The sequence below is a fragment of the Bos indicus x Bos taurus genome, chromosome 4 (genome assembly GCF_003369695.1).
Source record: "Bos indicus x Bos taurus breed Angus x Brahman F1 hybrid chromosome 4, Bos_hybrid_MaternalHap_v2.0, whole genome shotgun sequence".
In the NCBI taxonomy this organism is placed as follows: Eukaryota; Metazoa; Chordata; class Mammalia; order Artiodactyla; family Bovidae; genus Bos; species Bos indicus x Bos taurus.
In genome coordinates this window covers 63,631,807-63,649,224 of record NC_040079.1, presented here as the reverse complement: position 1 = coordinate 63,649,224, position 17,418 = coordinate 63,631,807, and the positions used below count along the sequence as shown (strand labels likewise).

Below are 17,418 nucleotides of genomic sequence, written 5' to 3'. Positions count from 1 at the left end.
TGATGCCAGGACAATCTCTTTAGCTGCTTCCTGTTGCACCTGCAAACTTTTTCCTGTCTCTGATTATCTGTCATGTGAGAAGAAGGTAAGTCTCACATTGGGTTGACACAGCATGTGCTGGGTGGCCCAGGTGGCAATTTGTGATTTGATTTATGTCTATCATTTGCTTACTACACAGTTGTATATCATAACTCAAGTTCTTGTGAACAAAGAGATGAATGTCAGTCACTAGACATACATGATGAACCTTTTTCATGTCTACATTATTCCTTTCCCTAACATCACCTACAGAATCTTTAAGAGTTGAGGTGTTTAAGATCTACAGCTCTGAATTAAGGGCCTTGAATTAGAGACAGTTTTATCACGATTTCTCTTCAGTCTTCTAGACTGAACCTGTCACTGTAGGCACACTACTGAGTAGTTAGCAACCAGGTAACTAGTGGAAGGCATTTGGCATCTGAAGAAGGGCTTTAGAAAGACAGCTTTAGACTTTAGAAAGACAGCTGTTTCACAGATGGCAGTCTCTGGAATTAGGTTACTATTTAATTCTATGTTAAATTTTATTTATTTTTTATTTTACTTTACCTTATTCCTAAATGCCTTTTTAAATGAATAACTAACTGATCAGTTACTGGTACACTGCTGACCCCGGTCTCAGAACTGGATAAATGATGCAAGAGGGCAGCATTCATTCACTCACTCAGCAAAACCTAGCTGAATATCTACTGAGTGCTGGCCGTTTCCTGTTTGATGCTGCATGATATTATTCTTACCATCAAGGCTAAAGGGCAGAAAAGTTAAAAGGATAGAGAGAGAGAGGGATAGAGAGAGAAGGGGGGAAAGAGAGAGATGGGGAGATAGGGAGGGAGAGAGAAGAGGAGGCAGGGAGGGAGGGAAGTAGGGAATGTACAGCGCTTATGGGAGCATGGGACAGAGGAGTTTAAGTGAGCTTCAGGAAAGTGCCCCGTAAGGAATGTCCTCTAACACATCACTCATAATAGAGGATGCTAAATCAAACTGTTTATTTTAGTTACATAAAATTATTAAATATCAAGAAAGAGAAAACAGGGTACATATGACAATAGGGAGAATATGAAAAATGTTTCAGCACTTTAAAAGCATTATTAGTAAAACTGGCATGTTACCAATTATTACATTCATAAATTAGGTAATGAAATCAAGGATTTCTGGAATTCTATAGCTCTTTAGTTGTAGGATATATTTTTCAGTTACATGTTAAATTCTGTAGGAACTTAAACCTGCACGTGAAAAATAGGTGAGGAAAGAGACAGGGATATGCTTATGAAACTCTACATTTTACGTTCCCTAGAATAAGATAACAAAAGGCAGCATATTCTAAGTAGACAATAACCTGCCATCTAGGAAGATGCTCTTCTCCTAAATTTGACTGAAATATCTGTAAATTCACTTATCTTAACAGAAGCAAAGAAACAATATATTAATAATCACCATCAACAGCAAGAACTAACCTTACTAGATGTTTGCTATTTGTAAATTACCAGCAAAGTGTTTAGAGAACTTTCACAATCCTAACTTCCTTGTTGGATTAGTACTATCACAACCCCCATCTCTCAGATGAGAACTGAGACTTAAAAAATTAAATAATTTCCCCAAATCACAGTGTTAGTAAATGGCCTAAGCCTTACAAATAGCTACGAAAAGAAGACAAGTGAAAAGCAAAGGAGAAAAGGAAAGATATACCCATTTGAATGCAGAGTTCCAAAGAATAGCAAGGAGAGATAAGAAAGCCTTCCTCAGTGATCAGTGCAAAGAAATAGAGAAAAACAATAGAATGGGAAAGACTAGAGATCTCTTCAAGAAAACTAGAGATACCAGGGAACATTTCATGCAAACATGGGCACAATCAAGGACAGAAATAGTATGGACCCAACAGAAGCACAAGATATTAAGAAGAGGTGGCAAGAATACACAGAAGAACAGTACATGCATTCTTTACATGTATTCATAGAACTGTAACTGGTACCCCTATTCATACAGCCTTTTCAGACAGAAACCTGAGAGGCTTCCTCATGTCCTTCTCCTTTACTCCCTGTGGCCAACATTACTCAGAACTCTCAGTTTAATCTTCAGAGCCTCCTCTCTGTTCCTCCCTTCTGAGCACTGCCAACACTGCTGCCTCAGACAAGCTCTTAAACTTGAACATCTGCAATAGTCTTCCCACTGGTTAGTCTCTCCCATCTTCAGACATGACCTCTTTCCAATCCATTCTCCCCATATCAGTTTAAAACAGGAGTGGCCCTTCTTCCTGCAGGAAAAGGCCTAAATGCCTTAAGGAGTTAGGTGTAGGTTGAGAGATCAAAAAAAGATCTTAATGACCCAGATAACCACAGTGGTGTGATCACTCACCTAGAGCCAGACATCCTGGAGTGTGAAATCAAATGGGCCTTAAGAAGCATCACTATGAACAAAGCTAGTGGAGGTGATGGAATTCCAGCTGGGCTATTTCAAATCCTAAAAGATGATGCTGTGCAAGTGCTGCCCTCAATATGCCAGCAAATTTGGAAAACTCACCAGTGGCCACAGGACTGGGAAAGGTCAGTTTTCATTCCAATTCCAAAGAAAGGCAATGCCAAAGAATGCTCAAACTACCTCACAATTGCACTCATCTCAGATGCTAGTAAAGTAATGCTCAAAATTCTCCAAGTCAGGCTTCAGCAATATGTGAACCATGAACTTTCAGATGTTCAAGCTGGTTTTAAAAAAGCAGAGGAACCAGAAATCAAATTGCCATCATCTGCTGCATCAGCAAAAAAGCAAGAGAGTTCCAGAAAAAACATCTACTTCCGTTTTATTGATTGTGCCAAAACCTTTAACTGTGTGGATCACAATAAACTGTGGAAAATTCTTGAAGAGATGGGAATACCAGACCATCTGACCTGCGTCTTGAGAAATCTGTATGCAGGTCAGGAAGCACAGTTAGAACTGGACATGGAACAACAGACTGGTTCCAAATAGGAAAAGGAGTACGTCAAGGTTGTATATGGTCACTGTGCTTATTTAACTTATACGCAGAGTACATCATGAGAAACACTGGGCTGGATGAAGCACAAGCTGGAATCAAGATTGCTGGAGAAATACCAATAACCTCAGATACGCTGATGACACCATCCTTATGGGAGAAGGCAAAGAACTGAAGAACCTCTTGATGAAAGTGAAAGAGGAGAGTGAAAAAGTTGGCTTAAAGCTCAAAATTCAGAAAACTAAGATCATGGCATCCAGTCCCATCACTTCATGGCAAATAGATGGGGAAACAATGGAAACAGTGGCAGACTTTATTTTGGGGGGCTCCAAAAACACTGCAGATGGTGACTGCAGCCATGAAATTAAAAGACGCTTGTTTTTTGGAAGGAAAGCTATGACCAACCTAGACAGCATATTAAAAAGCAGAGACATTACTTTGCCAACAAAGGTCCATCTAGTCAAAGCTATGGTTTTTCCAGTAGTTACGTATGGATGTGAGAGTTGGACTATAAAGAAAGCTGAGTGCCGAAGAATTGGTGCTTTTGAACCGTGGTGTTGAAGAAGACTCTTGAGAGTCCGTTGGACTGCAAGGAGATCCCACCAATACATCCTAAAGATCAGTCCTGAGTGTTCACTGGAAGGACTGATATTGAAGCTGAAACTCCAATACTTTGGCCGCCTGATGTGAAGAGCTGACTCACTGGAAAAGACCCTGATCCTGGGAAAGATTGAAGGCAGGAGGAGAAGGGGACGACAGAGGATTAGATGGTTGGATGGCATCACCGACTCAATGGACATGAGTTTGAGTAAACTCCAGGAGTTTGTGAGGGACAGGGATGCCTGGCGTGCTGCAGTCCATGTGGTCGCAAAGAGTAAGACACGACTGAGCGACTGAACTGAACTAGTAATTTGAACCCAAATTCAAACAGTATATTCTTCTGCCTCCAACATCAAAAGGCAATTCCTCAATCTGTATTTCTTCTTTAAACTCTGTGTTCAGTTTTGAATTCATATGTATTTATAAGACATACTGAATTTACATATATTCTGCCAGTGTCCTGCAATCTCCCTCATATCACCTCCACCAGCAACTCTCAAACCTCAGCAGCCCACATACTTCAAAAACCAGTGGGTACAGTTATCACTCAGTTCAGTTCGGTTGCTCAGTCCAGTCCGACTCTTCACGGCCCCATGGCTGCAGCATGCCAGGTTTCCCTGTCCATCACCAACTCCCAGAGCTTGCTCAAACTCATGTCCCTCGAGTAGGTGATGCTACCCGACCATCTCATCCTCTGTCGTTCCCTTCTCCTTCTGCCTTCAGGCTTTCCCAGCATCAGGGTCTTTTTCAACCAGTCATCTCTACAGTTAACTACAGATAACTACAGTGGTAGTTACCTCTACCACTGTTATTATTTCCTGAGGCTTTACTGCAAACTCTCTACTATTCGTCTGTGGATCATGTGTCTTCCCTTTTGCATATGCATTCAATGCCAGTTTCTCTTTTTTTCAAACTATTGGACCTAAATGTTCACACGTACTAGAACCAATTGCTTATTGTCACTGTAAGTGTATACAGGAACAAAATCATGAGTCTTCAAATTTTATGTATGAGGAACGTGTGGTTTGAGAGACACTCCATTCTAAAGAAGATCAGTCCTGGGTGTTCTTTGGAAGGAATGATGCTAAAGCTGAAACTCCAGTACTTTGGCCACCTCATGTGAAGAGTTGACTCATTGGAAAAGACTCTGATCCTGGGAGGGACTGGGGGCAGGAGGAGAAGGGGACGACAGAGGATGAGATGGCTGGATGGCATCACTGGCTCTATGGACATGAGTTTGAGTGAACTCCGGGAGTTGGTGATGAATAGGGAGGCTGCGATTCACAGGGTCGCAAAGAGTTGGACACGACTGAGCGACTGAATTGAACTGAACTGAAGTTGTATTTGGGAAGTTGACTTACTATGTATCCAGAAAACAAAAAAATTTTAACAGAACAATTTTAGATTACAAGAGTTAATAAATTTCTTATTCTCTGATCATTTAGCATTGTGCTCTAATTCTGACAGCATTGATCATAAGGCCTAATTTGTTTGCCTTCAGATTGTTAGTCTCTGGAAGACAAGGGGAGTACTGGTCATCTTTATTTACCTGGCACATACTCTGTGTACTATTACCCTACCATGAGTACCCACCATCAAGCAGTGTATTGACTTTGTGCCAGGCACTGTTAAGCACTTTACAGGTACAGTATTGAGTCAATTAACCCCCTCAATAATCCTATGACAGAGAGTCAGTTTCTACATCTATACTACAGTTGAGGAAACTTAGTCACTGAGAGGCTAAGTGACTTGCCCTAGACAGCTAGTAAGTGGTAGAGCCAGGATTTGAATCCAAGCAGTTTGGCTCTCAAGCATTAGTAGCACTCTCAACCCATGTTGTTCTGTTGCATCTGACTCTGCGACCCCATGGACTGCAGCATGTCTAGGTTTCCCTGTCCTTCACCATCTCCTGGAGCTTGCTGAAACTCATGTCCATTGAGTCGGTGATGCCACCCAATCATCTCATCCTCTCTCATCCCCTTCTGCTCCTGCCTTCTATCTTTCCCAGCATCAGGGTCTTTTCTAATGTGTTGGCTTTTTCTATGATCCAATGGATGTTGGCAATTTGATCTCTGGTTCCCCTGCCTTTTCTAAATCCAGCTTGAACATCTGGAAGTTCTTGGTTCACATACTGTTGAAGAGTAGCTTGAAGAATTTTGAGCATGACCTTGCTAGCATGTGAAATAAGTGCAATTGTGCAACAGTTTGAACATTCCTTGGCATTGCCCTTCTTTGGGATTGGAATGAAAACTGACCTTCCCGAGTCCTGTGGCCACTGGTGAGTTTTCCAAATTTGCTGGCATATTGAGGGCAGCACTTGCACAGCATCATCTTTTAGGATTTGAAATAGCCCAGCTGGAATTCCATCACCTCCACTAGCTTTGTTCATAGTGATGCTTCTTAAGGCCCATTTGATTTCACACTCCAGGATGTCTGGCTCTAGGTGAGTGATCACACCACTGTGGTTATCTGGGTCATTAAGATCTTTTTTTGATCTCTCAACCTACACCTAACTCCTTAAGGCATTTAGGCCTTTTCCTGCAGGAAGAAGGGCCACTCCTGTTTTAAACTGATATGGGGAGAATGGATTGGAAAGAGGTCATGTCTGAAGATGGGAGAGACTAACCAGTGGGAAGACTATTGCAGATGTTCAAGTTTAAGAGCTTGTCTGAGGCAGCAGTGTTGGCAGTGCTCAGAAGGGAGGAACAGAGAGGAGGCTCTGAAGATTAAACTGAGAGTTCTGAGTAATGTTGGCCACAGGGAGTAAAGGAGAAGGACATGAGGAAGCCTCTCAGGTTTCTGTCTGAAAAGGCTGTATGAATAGGGGTACCAGTCACAATTCTATGAATACATGTAAAGAAGCAGGATTTTTATTTACTGAAAAGTGAAAGTCGCTCAGTCGTGTCCGACTCTTTGTGACCCCATGGACTATACAGTCCATGGAATTCTCCAGGCCAGAATACTGGAGTGGGTAGCCTTTCCCTTCTCTAGGGGATCTTCCCAACCCAGGGATGGAACCCAGGTCTCCCGCATTGCAGGTGGATTCTTCACCAGTTGAGCCACCAGGGAAGCCCTATTTTGTGAGAGGGATGGTAATAAGTTAAGTTTTGGATGGCTCAGGTGATCTGCTCAGAATTTTAGATACTCCCGACAGGCCTGGTGCACAAAGACAGTGCTAGTGTCTCATGTGATGCATTTGTACCATTCTTTGTGCCTGCCAGCTCCCCAGCTGCTTGACCTACTCCATCTCTCCATGCTCAACAACAGCAAATATCTCTGCTGTAATTAATTGTTTTCAGGTATATTTCTGCCACTAGGGTACTCTGTGAATTCTTCAAGGTCGATGACTAAGTCTTACTGATTTCCAGGTCTCTGTTGTAATTATACAGTGCCTGAAACATACATTACATCTGACAAGTGTTTGCTGATAGTGGACCAGAGCTTCTTACACCTTTAACTCAGTTTCTAGGTAAATTCTATTTTAGGGAACACCTGTGGCTGTCTGTCTTTAGAGGAACTTTCTCTGCCCAAGATTGAGAGTAGTCCAACTTTATTTATAGCTAGATCTTCAGTGCTGTGGCCCTTGGGGCAACAGCCCACTACTAATTAATAAATAATGATATAAAAATTACATTGAATACCAAGATCACCAAAAATACTATTGAGTGTAGTAAAAGTATTTTATCTTTAATTAGGGATTTAAAAAGTACTCTTAATTTTTCATGTAAATTAGTAATGCAAATTGTTAAAAAAAAGTAAATAGTTTATGTAAATTAGTATGATTGAAGCGAGCCCCTGAAATACTAAGCCCTGTATCAGCAGAGGCAACTCAATAAGATTTTCCAAACAGTTTATTTCCAGCAGTCACCATAAGAATCATATTTATATCTTACCAAGTGGTAAAAAGACAACAGAAGCAGAAATATATAATTCTTTGTTACAAGAACCTTAAACTCTAAAAGGCCAAAGGAAGTAAATTGTATCTAGCTCCCTTCAGCAAGCAGGCAAAGCATCTTGGAAATTCTGCTTTGGCCCCAAATTGGCTTCACACATTTGTTACAAATTAACAACAAATTATCTGCTCTAGTTCTCACTTTGAACAGCAACTCTGTTCAAATGAACTGTGAAAAATACTATCCCCAAAGAACTGCATTTTTGAGGAGATGCTATGCCGATCATAAACAATTTTATTGACTTTGGGTTAACATCCTCAAAGTGTCAAATTATTATTCTAGAATAGTGCTTCTCAAAGTTTAATGTGCACATAATCACCTGGAGATTTTGTTGATGCACCTGATTCAGAAGGTGTCATGGCCAGGGAAACGTGCCAATGAGATCTCTGGCTGCTATGACCATAATTGAAAGAAGGCCTCAGTGCTGTGCTCTGAAATCCCACTTCCACTTCCACTGAAGCAGAGCTTTCCATACAGTGCTCTCAGTAAATGACTGGAGGCAGCACAAATAGTAAGGCAGACTCATTCCTGTGAGAGATGGAACTTCTGCCTTACTAGTTCTAACACTGGCTGGAGGACTCTCCCTTGGCTTGCCAGAAAATTGCTTAGTACTGTGCTAAACTCTTAGATCCTACACAATCCTCCCTTAGCTCTTTCCTTCACACAGGTCAGACCTACTTCTCCTTTTTCCCTCTGGCGTCTTCCCTAACACATCTCTTAAGATGTCAAATCCCATCTTGGTGTGTGCTTCTTGGAGGACATGAATTAACAAAGTAGAACCAGGAGGCAGATAGGCTTAAAATCCTGCATGTCTCAGTTCCCAGATGATGTCAGCCCACTCATCCATCCATAAACCACACTTTGAGTGGCAAGGTTCTATCCAGGGAATAAAGCAGTCACGAATTTACAACATACCTAAGTGCTAGGAGGGGTAGTCCTAGACTTTACAATATATCATTACTGCCAAACAAACAGTTGGCTGCTGGTACTTTGAAGAAAAAATAAGATGACTGAAGTTTCTGTCGGCCTTAAGTCTAATGAGAGAATAAAAGCCCAAGTCAAAAAATAATTGATTACTTTTCCAGCATTCCTTTGTAAGGACCTGCAGTATATCCCACATATCATTTCCCCTTTAAGAAATCCCCGCAACCTGCTTTTGCAAACTCTAAGTAGTCATGCCCTTCGCCAGGGGATTTTCCTGACCCAGAGATTGAACCCAGGTCTCCTGCATTGCAGGCAGCTTCTTTACTATCTCAGCCACCAGGGAAGCTCCAGTATCACCACACTATTAGTGAAACTGAAAACAAAACAAGAAAAGCAGTAATTTGGTGATATACTCAATCCAGATAAAATTAGTTTAGTTCCTACTCTCATATGATCATCTAATTAATTGATCAGTTCAGTTCAGTTGAGTCGCTCAGTTGTGTCTGACTCTTTGCAACCCTACAGAATGTGGACGCCAGGCATCCCTGTCCATCACAAACTCCCGGAGTTTACTCAAACTCATGTCCATTGAGTCGGTGACGCCATCCAACCATCTCATCCTCTGTCTTCCCCTTCTCCTCCCACCTTCAATCTTTCCCAGCATCAGGGTCCTTTCCAATGAATCAGTTCTTCACATCAGGTGGTAAAAGTATTGGCGCTTCAGCATCAGTCCTTCCAATGAATATTCAGGACTGATTTCATTTAGGATGGATGGGCTGGATCTCCTTGCAGTTGAAGGGACTCTCAATAGTCTTCTCTAACATCACAGTTTAAAAGCATCAATTCTTTGGCGCTCAGCTTTCTTTATAGTTCAACTCTTACATCCACTTTGATGGACCTTTGTTGGCAAAGTAATGTCTCTGCTTTTTAATATGCTATCTAGGTTGGTTGTAACTTTTCTTTCAAGGAGTAAGCATCTTTTAATTTTATGGCTGCAGTCACCATCTGCAGTGATTTTGGAGCCCCCCCAAAATAAAGTCTGTCACTGTTTCCATTGTTTCCCCATCTATCTGCCATGAAGTGATGGGACTGGATGATATGATCTTAGTTTTCTGAATGTTGAGCTTTAAGCCAACTTTTTCACTCTCCTCTTTCACTTTCATCAAGAGGCTTTTTAGTTCTACTTCACTTTCTGCCATAAGGGTGGTGTCATCTGCATATCTGAGCTTATTGATATTTCTCCCGGCAACCTTGATTCCAGCTTGTGCTTCTTCCAGCCCAGTGTTTCTCATGATGTACTCTGTATATAAGTTAAATAAGCAGGGTGACAATATACAGCCTTGACGTCCTCCTTTTCCTATTTGGAACTAGTCTGTTGTTCCATGTCCAGTTCTAACTGTTGCTTCCTCACCTGCATATAGGTTTCTCTAGAGGCACGTCAGGTGATCTGGTATTCCCATCTCTTTCAGAATTTTCCACAGTTTATTGTAATCCACACACTCAAAGGCTTTGGCATAGTCAATAAAGCAGAAATAGATATTTATCTGGAACTCTCTTGTTTTTTCGATGATCCAGCAGATGTTGGCAATTTGATCTCTGGTTCCTCTGCTTTTTTCTAAAACCAGCTGGAACCTCTGGAAGTTCAGGGTTCACGTACTGTTGAAGCCTGGCTTGGAGAATTTTGAGCATTACTTTATTAGTGTGTGAGATGAGTGCAATTGTGTGGTAGTTTGGGCACTCTTTGGCATTGCCTTTCTTTGGGATTGGAATGAAAACTGACCTTTCCCGGTCCTGTGGCCACTGGTGAGTTCTCCAAATTTGCTGGCATATTGAGTGCAGCACTTTCACAGCATCATCTTTTAGGATTTGAAATAGCTCAACTGGAATTCCATCACCTCTACTAGCTTTGTTCATAGTGATGCTTCCTAAGGCCCACTTGATTTCGCATTCCAGGATGTCTGGTTCTAGGTGAGTGATCACACCATTGTGATTATCTGGATCATGAAGATCTTTTTTGTATAGTTCTGTGTATTCTAGCCACCTCTTCTTAATGTCTTCTGCTTCTATTAGGTCCATACCATTTCTGTCCTTTATTGTACCCATCTTTGCATGAAATGTTCCCTTGGTATCTCTAATTTTCTTGAAGAGATCTCTAGTCTTTCCCTTTCTATTGTTTTCCTATATTTCTTTGCATTGGTCACTGAGGAAGGCCTTCTTATCTGTCCTTGCTATTCTTTGGAACTCTGCATGCAAATGGGTATATCTTTCCTTTTCACCTTTGCCTTTCGCTTCTCTTCTTTTCGCAGCTATTTATAAGGCCTCCTCAGACAACCATTTTGCCTTTTTGCAGTTCTTTTTCTTGGGGATGGTCTGTCTTGATTGCTGCCTCCTGTACAATGTCATGAACCTCCGTCCATAGTTCTTCAGGCACTGTCTATCAGATCTAATCCCTTAAATCTATTTCTCACTTCCACTGTATAATCAGAACGGATTTGATAGGTCATACCTGCATGGTCTAGTGGTTTTCCCCTCTTTCTTCAATTTAAGTCTGAATTTGGCAATAAGGCATTCATGATCTGAGCCACAGTCAGCTCCTGGTCTTGTTTTTGCTGACTGTAGAGAGCTTCTCCATCTTTGGCTGCAAAGAATATAATCAATCTGATTTCAGTATTGACCATCTGGTGATGTCCCTGTGTAGAGTCTTCTCTTGTGTTGTTGGAAGAGGGTGTTTACTATTACCAGTGCATTCTCTAGGCTCAGAGGTTAAAGCGTCTGCCTGCAATGCGGAGACCTGGGTTTGATCCCTGGGTCGGGAAGATCCCCTGGAGAAGGAAATGGCAACCCACTCCAGTATTCTTGCCTGGAGAATCCCATGGATCGGGGAGCCTGGCGGGCTACAGTCCACGGGGTTGCAAAGAGTTAAACACTACTGAGCAACTTCACTTTCACTTTCTCTTGGCAAAACTTTTTTAGCCTTTGACCTGCTTTATTCTGTACTCCAAGGCCAAATTTGCCTGTTACTCCAGGTATTTCTTGACTTCCTACTTTTGCATTCCTGTCCCCTATAATGAAAAGGACATCTTTTGGGGGTGTTAGTTCCAGAAGGACATAAAAACTGGAATATTGAGATAGGTAGAGTATTTTTTTTTGCTTTTGCTGTTTTAATTCTGAAAATGCTATAAACTCCTAGTTTCCTATGTAAACATTTCCTTTACATTTCTTCTTTATAGATATTAATGTAATTTATTTGATTATAGCTTACATGCGGGCTCACTCACTCAGCTGTGTTCAACTCTTTTGCAACCTCATGGACTGTAGCCTGCCAGGCTACTGTCCAGGTAAGAATACTGGGGTGAGTTGCTATTTCCTCCTCTAGGGAATCTTTCTGACCCAGGGGTTGAACCCATGTCTCCTACATTTGCAGGCAGTTTATGAACTGTCTTAGCCACCTGGGAAGTCTTTGATTATAGTTTACTTACATATTTTAACAAGCCTGGACAATATTTTCAGGCTTGTTTTCTAAGCTTTTGATCTGAAGAAACCATGTCTTTCCAGAGGATTTAAATGCCTAATCAATTCATTGGTTATGTGTTGATTTTATTCTGAAAAAGTTAAACTCCAAGGTTTATTGATTTCTAGATTCTTGAAAGTAAAATTACACTACAAAATGGCCTTCTACTTCTAAACAAGTCAGTTCTTTGATTTCTACGAGTGGCTCCCCTGCAGATCCATTTGGAAAACTGCAAAGATGGGGTCTAGGATTTAACCATAATTAATCTATAAAGCTCAGAATAAGGGTATAATTAAGATATTTATTTAACTACCCTGGGGCTAATCATTCATTTTGTAATTAATGAGGCCCAATATTTAAAAGATCAATTTACTAAACTCCTACTAAGAGTGGGAGCGTGTGTGGGGACGGATGTAAACCGGCACTGTCGCATAGTCTCAGCAGCACACTGGGACAGCTGATGAGGCTGCGCTGGATTAGTATACACATCGATACCGGTGGAAGGTCTGATCCGTCCTCTGGTATGAAAAAGTTAAGAGCACATTCAATCCTGAAACCTAATAAATCCATACTTGAAAATTTAAGGAGCTAATTTAACAGGCAAAAAGCTATGAAAACTTTATTACAGCATCATCTATAAAGTAAAGTAATAGAAACAACCTAAATGTCATGCAAATGGAAATTGTTCCATAATACATGGCAAATCTGTGCCGCATAACACTATGAATTTGCTAACTAGCAATTATGAAAACAATGGAGAGATACTGACAAACATGTTTGATATTATCTGAAAAGAGCCTAATCCACAATGAATTGCAAACAATTTATCACACATACACAAGCATACATGTACATACATTCAAGCACAACTGCAAGGTTTGAAAGAAAATATACAAAAGAATGAGAGATTACGAATGCATTTATTTACCCCAATCTTTAACACTGAACATTTCTTAAATAAAAATATGCTATCTGATGAGTTCCTAAATGTGACTGTGACAGATAAAATTAAGAAAGAAGTAAAGCCAGCTCACTTTAACTCAGTCACTAAGTCTTGCTACCTGAGATAAAAAATTTTGATTAAACTTATCATTTAAAAATTGAATGCCTATTATGCATAAGGCATATTCTAGATACTCGAAGAAACACAAAGATCTTTAGTAAAAACCCCTACCGTGAAGAAGTTGTTAGTCTAGAAGAAAATATGAGACAACTATACAACAATTATAAGTGAAGTTGATCATATACATCAAGGGCTAAGGATAGGGATGAAAAAATAAATCTGGAGAAATAAAGGGGTGTCTTCACAGAGGATTCAAAGGTAAAGAATTTCAACAAGTACACATAGGTTGTTTAAAAGTCCAAATAGTTCAACTAGTGCTCGAGTCTCATTAAGAAAAGGCTGTAAAAGTAGGCGGATCACGTGCTGATGAACTTTAATGCCAAGCCAAAGATTTATATTTAATTTGAAAGTTGTGAGTAGATCCTGAAAGTCTTTAATTAGGGAAGCAACACAATGTACTAGGTCACAAAGCAAGTCCTAACAAAGTGAAAACAAAAGATACAAATATTTGTGGGATGCAGCAAAACAAGTATTTACAGGGAAGTTTATATTGGTAAACGTGTATGTTAAAAGGAAGATCTCACATTAACAAACTGTAATTCAAGGAACTAGTCAAAGAAGAACAAACCAAGCTTCAAGTGGACAGAAGGGAAATAAACGAGTGAAATAATGAAATAAATGAAATAGAGAATAGAGATTAAGAGAATAGGAAAAAATATAGAAAAAAGTCAACAAAATTAAGAGTTGGCGTTTTGAAAAGATAAACTCAAAATTAGGAATGAAAGAGGGAGATACTATAACTAATAACACAGAAATACAAAGGATCATTCGAGGGTACCATGAATAATTATACTCCAACAAATTGGATAACCTAGAAGAAATGAATACATTCCTAGAAACATACAATGTACCAAAACCGAATCACAAAGAAGCAGAAAATCTATAACTATAAGGACATTGAATTGGTAAGGAAAAACAAAGAAAAGCTCAGGTGTTCCTTTTGGCTTCACAGAATTCTATAAAACACTTAAAGAATTAGTGCCAATCTTCAAACTTCTCCAAATACTGAAGAGGAAGGAACATTCCAAACTCATTTTATGAGGTCAGCATTACTTTGATACCAAAGCTAGACAAAGACACTATAAGAAAACTATAGGCTAATATCCTTAATGTGTAAAGATGCAAAAATTCCCAACAAAATACTAGCAAGCCAAATTCAAGAGGACATTAAAAAGATCACGCATTATAACTGAATGGAATTTATCCTTGGGATGCAAGAATGGTTAAGCATATGAAAATCAATCAGTGTGGTATATACCACATTAACAGAACGAAAGCTCTGAATCACAGGACCATCTCAATAGACCAAAAAAAGCACTGACAGAATTCAACATCCTTTCATGATAAAAACACTCAATAAACTAGAAAAAGAAGGAGCTTATTTTTAAAAAAAAGGTGATTACCTTAACATAATAAAGGCCATATATAAAAAGCTCATAGTGAACATCATATATAATTATTGTGAAAACTGAATGCTTTCACGCTAAGATGAGGAACAAATTAAGGATGCCCACTCTTGGCATTTATATTTAATATAATACTGGAAGTCCTAGAAACTAGGTCAGAAACAAACAAGAAACAAAAATGGCATCCAAATAAGAAAAGAAGTGATGTTTGCAGATTACCTAATCTTGAATGTAGAATATTGTAAAGGTTACTCACACAGAAAACATTGCTTAGAACTAATAAACAAATTCAGCAAAGTTGCAGGACACATAATCAACATACAAAAATCAGTTGTGTTTCTTCTATATACCAGCAATGAATTTTCTGAAAACGAAATTCAAGAATTCAATTTATAATAGCATCAAAAAAGAACACAAAAGGGGCAAAAAGACTTGTACCATGTAGTAGATTAGAGGCTGCAGAAATGGCTTGATTTCTTGCTCAGATTACAACTCATGAGATGATATTAAGCTCCTTTGCAAATGTCATATGAAGGCTGTGCAGAATCCAAAATGTTGGCTGGGGCCTCATTTCCATGATACAAATTTGTACTTTCAGAACTACTGAATGGTGAACTGTGATTAAGTTTCCTTTCTCAGGCAGCTTTCTTGGCAATCGATTACTTGCCTGGTTTATACATGATTCATTCTTATCTTAATCCATTCCATAAAGAGGAATTAGTAGTGTCTACTTTAATAATGCAGTAGTAACAATAATGTGAAAGCAACAGCTGTTTGAAATATAAGTTCGTGACATTTCAGAGGGAAATAAATCCTAGGAAGAGAAAGTAAATGGATAAAAATAAATCCTTTATTAATATGATAAATGATTATTTGTAGATTTTAAGCCAGACAAGATTTCTACTGTTAAAAATGTACTTTAAAACATATATGGTTAAGTATATTCATTTCAACAGAAATATTTTCTCTAATGCTAAACTTTATTGGCAAGGAGAGATTTCAAATCCAAAAGGAGTTGGAATGAAAGATTAAAAAACCATATTCTGTGTTATTATTTTAAATGCTGCCTCATATCACTGATATCTCACATCCTCTACTGCTCTGACTGTATACCATCAAAGACACCTTGGAGTATTTCAATATAAAACTACTATAAGTTTTTATCTGATAGAAGTGCTGGGATTCCAAGTAGAATTCAAGGCTGTGTGTGTGCATGTGTGTGTAAGTAGAATTCAAGGCTCTGGTGTGTGTGTATTACATTCTAAGTAATGCAACAAATAGGAATTATGTCTTCAACTTTATCTCCCTCCCCCCAGTAGAAGGCAGTAGTAGGCAAGAGGCAGGGATTTGGGACTATAAATCTGCAAATAAAAAAGGTATTAAAAATTTCACCTCAGTTAATGGAAAACGTAGTTAACCAGGATAACCTATTTCAAACAATGCTGATGATCCTGACAGTAGACCAATATAACAGAAGACACTGATAAACAAGACTTTTTGGCATGAATGGAGAAACAAAGCTAACTGGTGAATATTCTTATTTACTGAAGCGGTAAAGAATCTGCCTGCAGTGCAGAAGCCTCAGGAGACATGCGTTCAATCCCTGGGTCAGGGAGATCCCTTGGAGATGCGCATGGCAGTCCACTCCAGTATTCTTGCCTGGAGAATCCCATGGACAGAGAAGCCTGGCTGGCTACAGTCCATAGGGTCGCAGAGTCACACCACTGAAGCGACTTAGCAGGTAGCATGCACACATGGAGGGAAAAGATGGAAAAGAAGGAAGGGTAAATTCTGACTCATAAACACCTGATGGTTATCTGCCTACCTTATGCTTTCTAAACAAGTGGTGTCCAGTGGAGATTTCACAGTGCATCCACAGAAGTTGGGTTTAACCTAGTTTAAATGATTTGATTTGACAGGCAATTACCTTGGAATTAATATTCTAGTCAATATTTTAATGAAACGGGTTGGCAACTAGAAAACTGTAAATACCTATCTGATATTTCCTTATCAAGTATAATTAGTGTTTTTGATAGAATTATACTTTTTTCTGAGTTATGGAACTAATATATTCCTATTTAAAAAATTAAAGAGCTATGTCATCTTTTAATTTTAATGTCTGGTGTCTTAATTCATCAATATAAATAATTTGTTAGTACAATAAATAGTTTTGTTTACAGAACAAGCTAAAAATATTTTTAGGCAAAGAAAAGTACATTAAGAAATAGGAACTTCTCAAAAGCACCACATACCACTGATTCAAATTCTTGTTTTAGAACATTTTACTTCTTCACTCTTATATACATATATATGTATGTATATATCAGATGTCAATTAGTTCCCTGAAAAAATTAAGTTTTTTTCTTTCACTTAATGAAATGTATTGTTAACAGTTCTACGGATGCATTTCTTTATTTGGCTTATGTCCCAAACATATTAATAATCTAGAATAAAGACAAGCAGTAGTTTCAAATCAGTATGTGTGCTGAATGGATTTTTCATGTGGAGAAAAGAACATGTTAACTGAATATGTTCTCTGCTCTTTTGACAAGCAATTTTGCTATTTTTAATACTAAATACAATGACAAACTGTAAAACTAAGAAAATCTGTTAATTCTTTTTTGATCTTTGGGTGATCTGTTAAAGGTAACAACTACTAATTTATTCTAACTCCTTTAGAAGAAAATCTATTATTAATACAGTGGACCTTGGCTATGGTAGTACTTACTACATTATTTGACACTATATAAATCAGCTGAGATTCCGTCTGACGGATTTTAATTGTAGAAATAGTAAAAGACCTCTTTATAACAGCATTCTCAGCAATAAAGCAGCTCTGTAATAATGAGGCTCTGAAGAATATGAGGATAAAAAATAATAACAGATTGCCTCTAAAGCCC

The 17,418-nt window shown here is 38.9% G+C and overlaps 1 protein-coding gene across 1 annotated transcript in view; it reads right to left on the bottom strand.

Annotated features, from left to right (window-relative positions):
• ZNF277 (zinc finger protein 277) overlaps positions 1–17,418 on the bottom strand; it is a 134,475-nt gene that overhangs the window by 61,915 nt on the left and 55,142 nt on the right. The gene's annotated exons all lie outside the window — the stretch shown is intronic.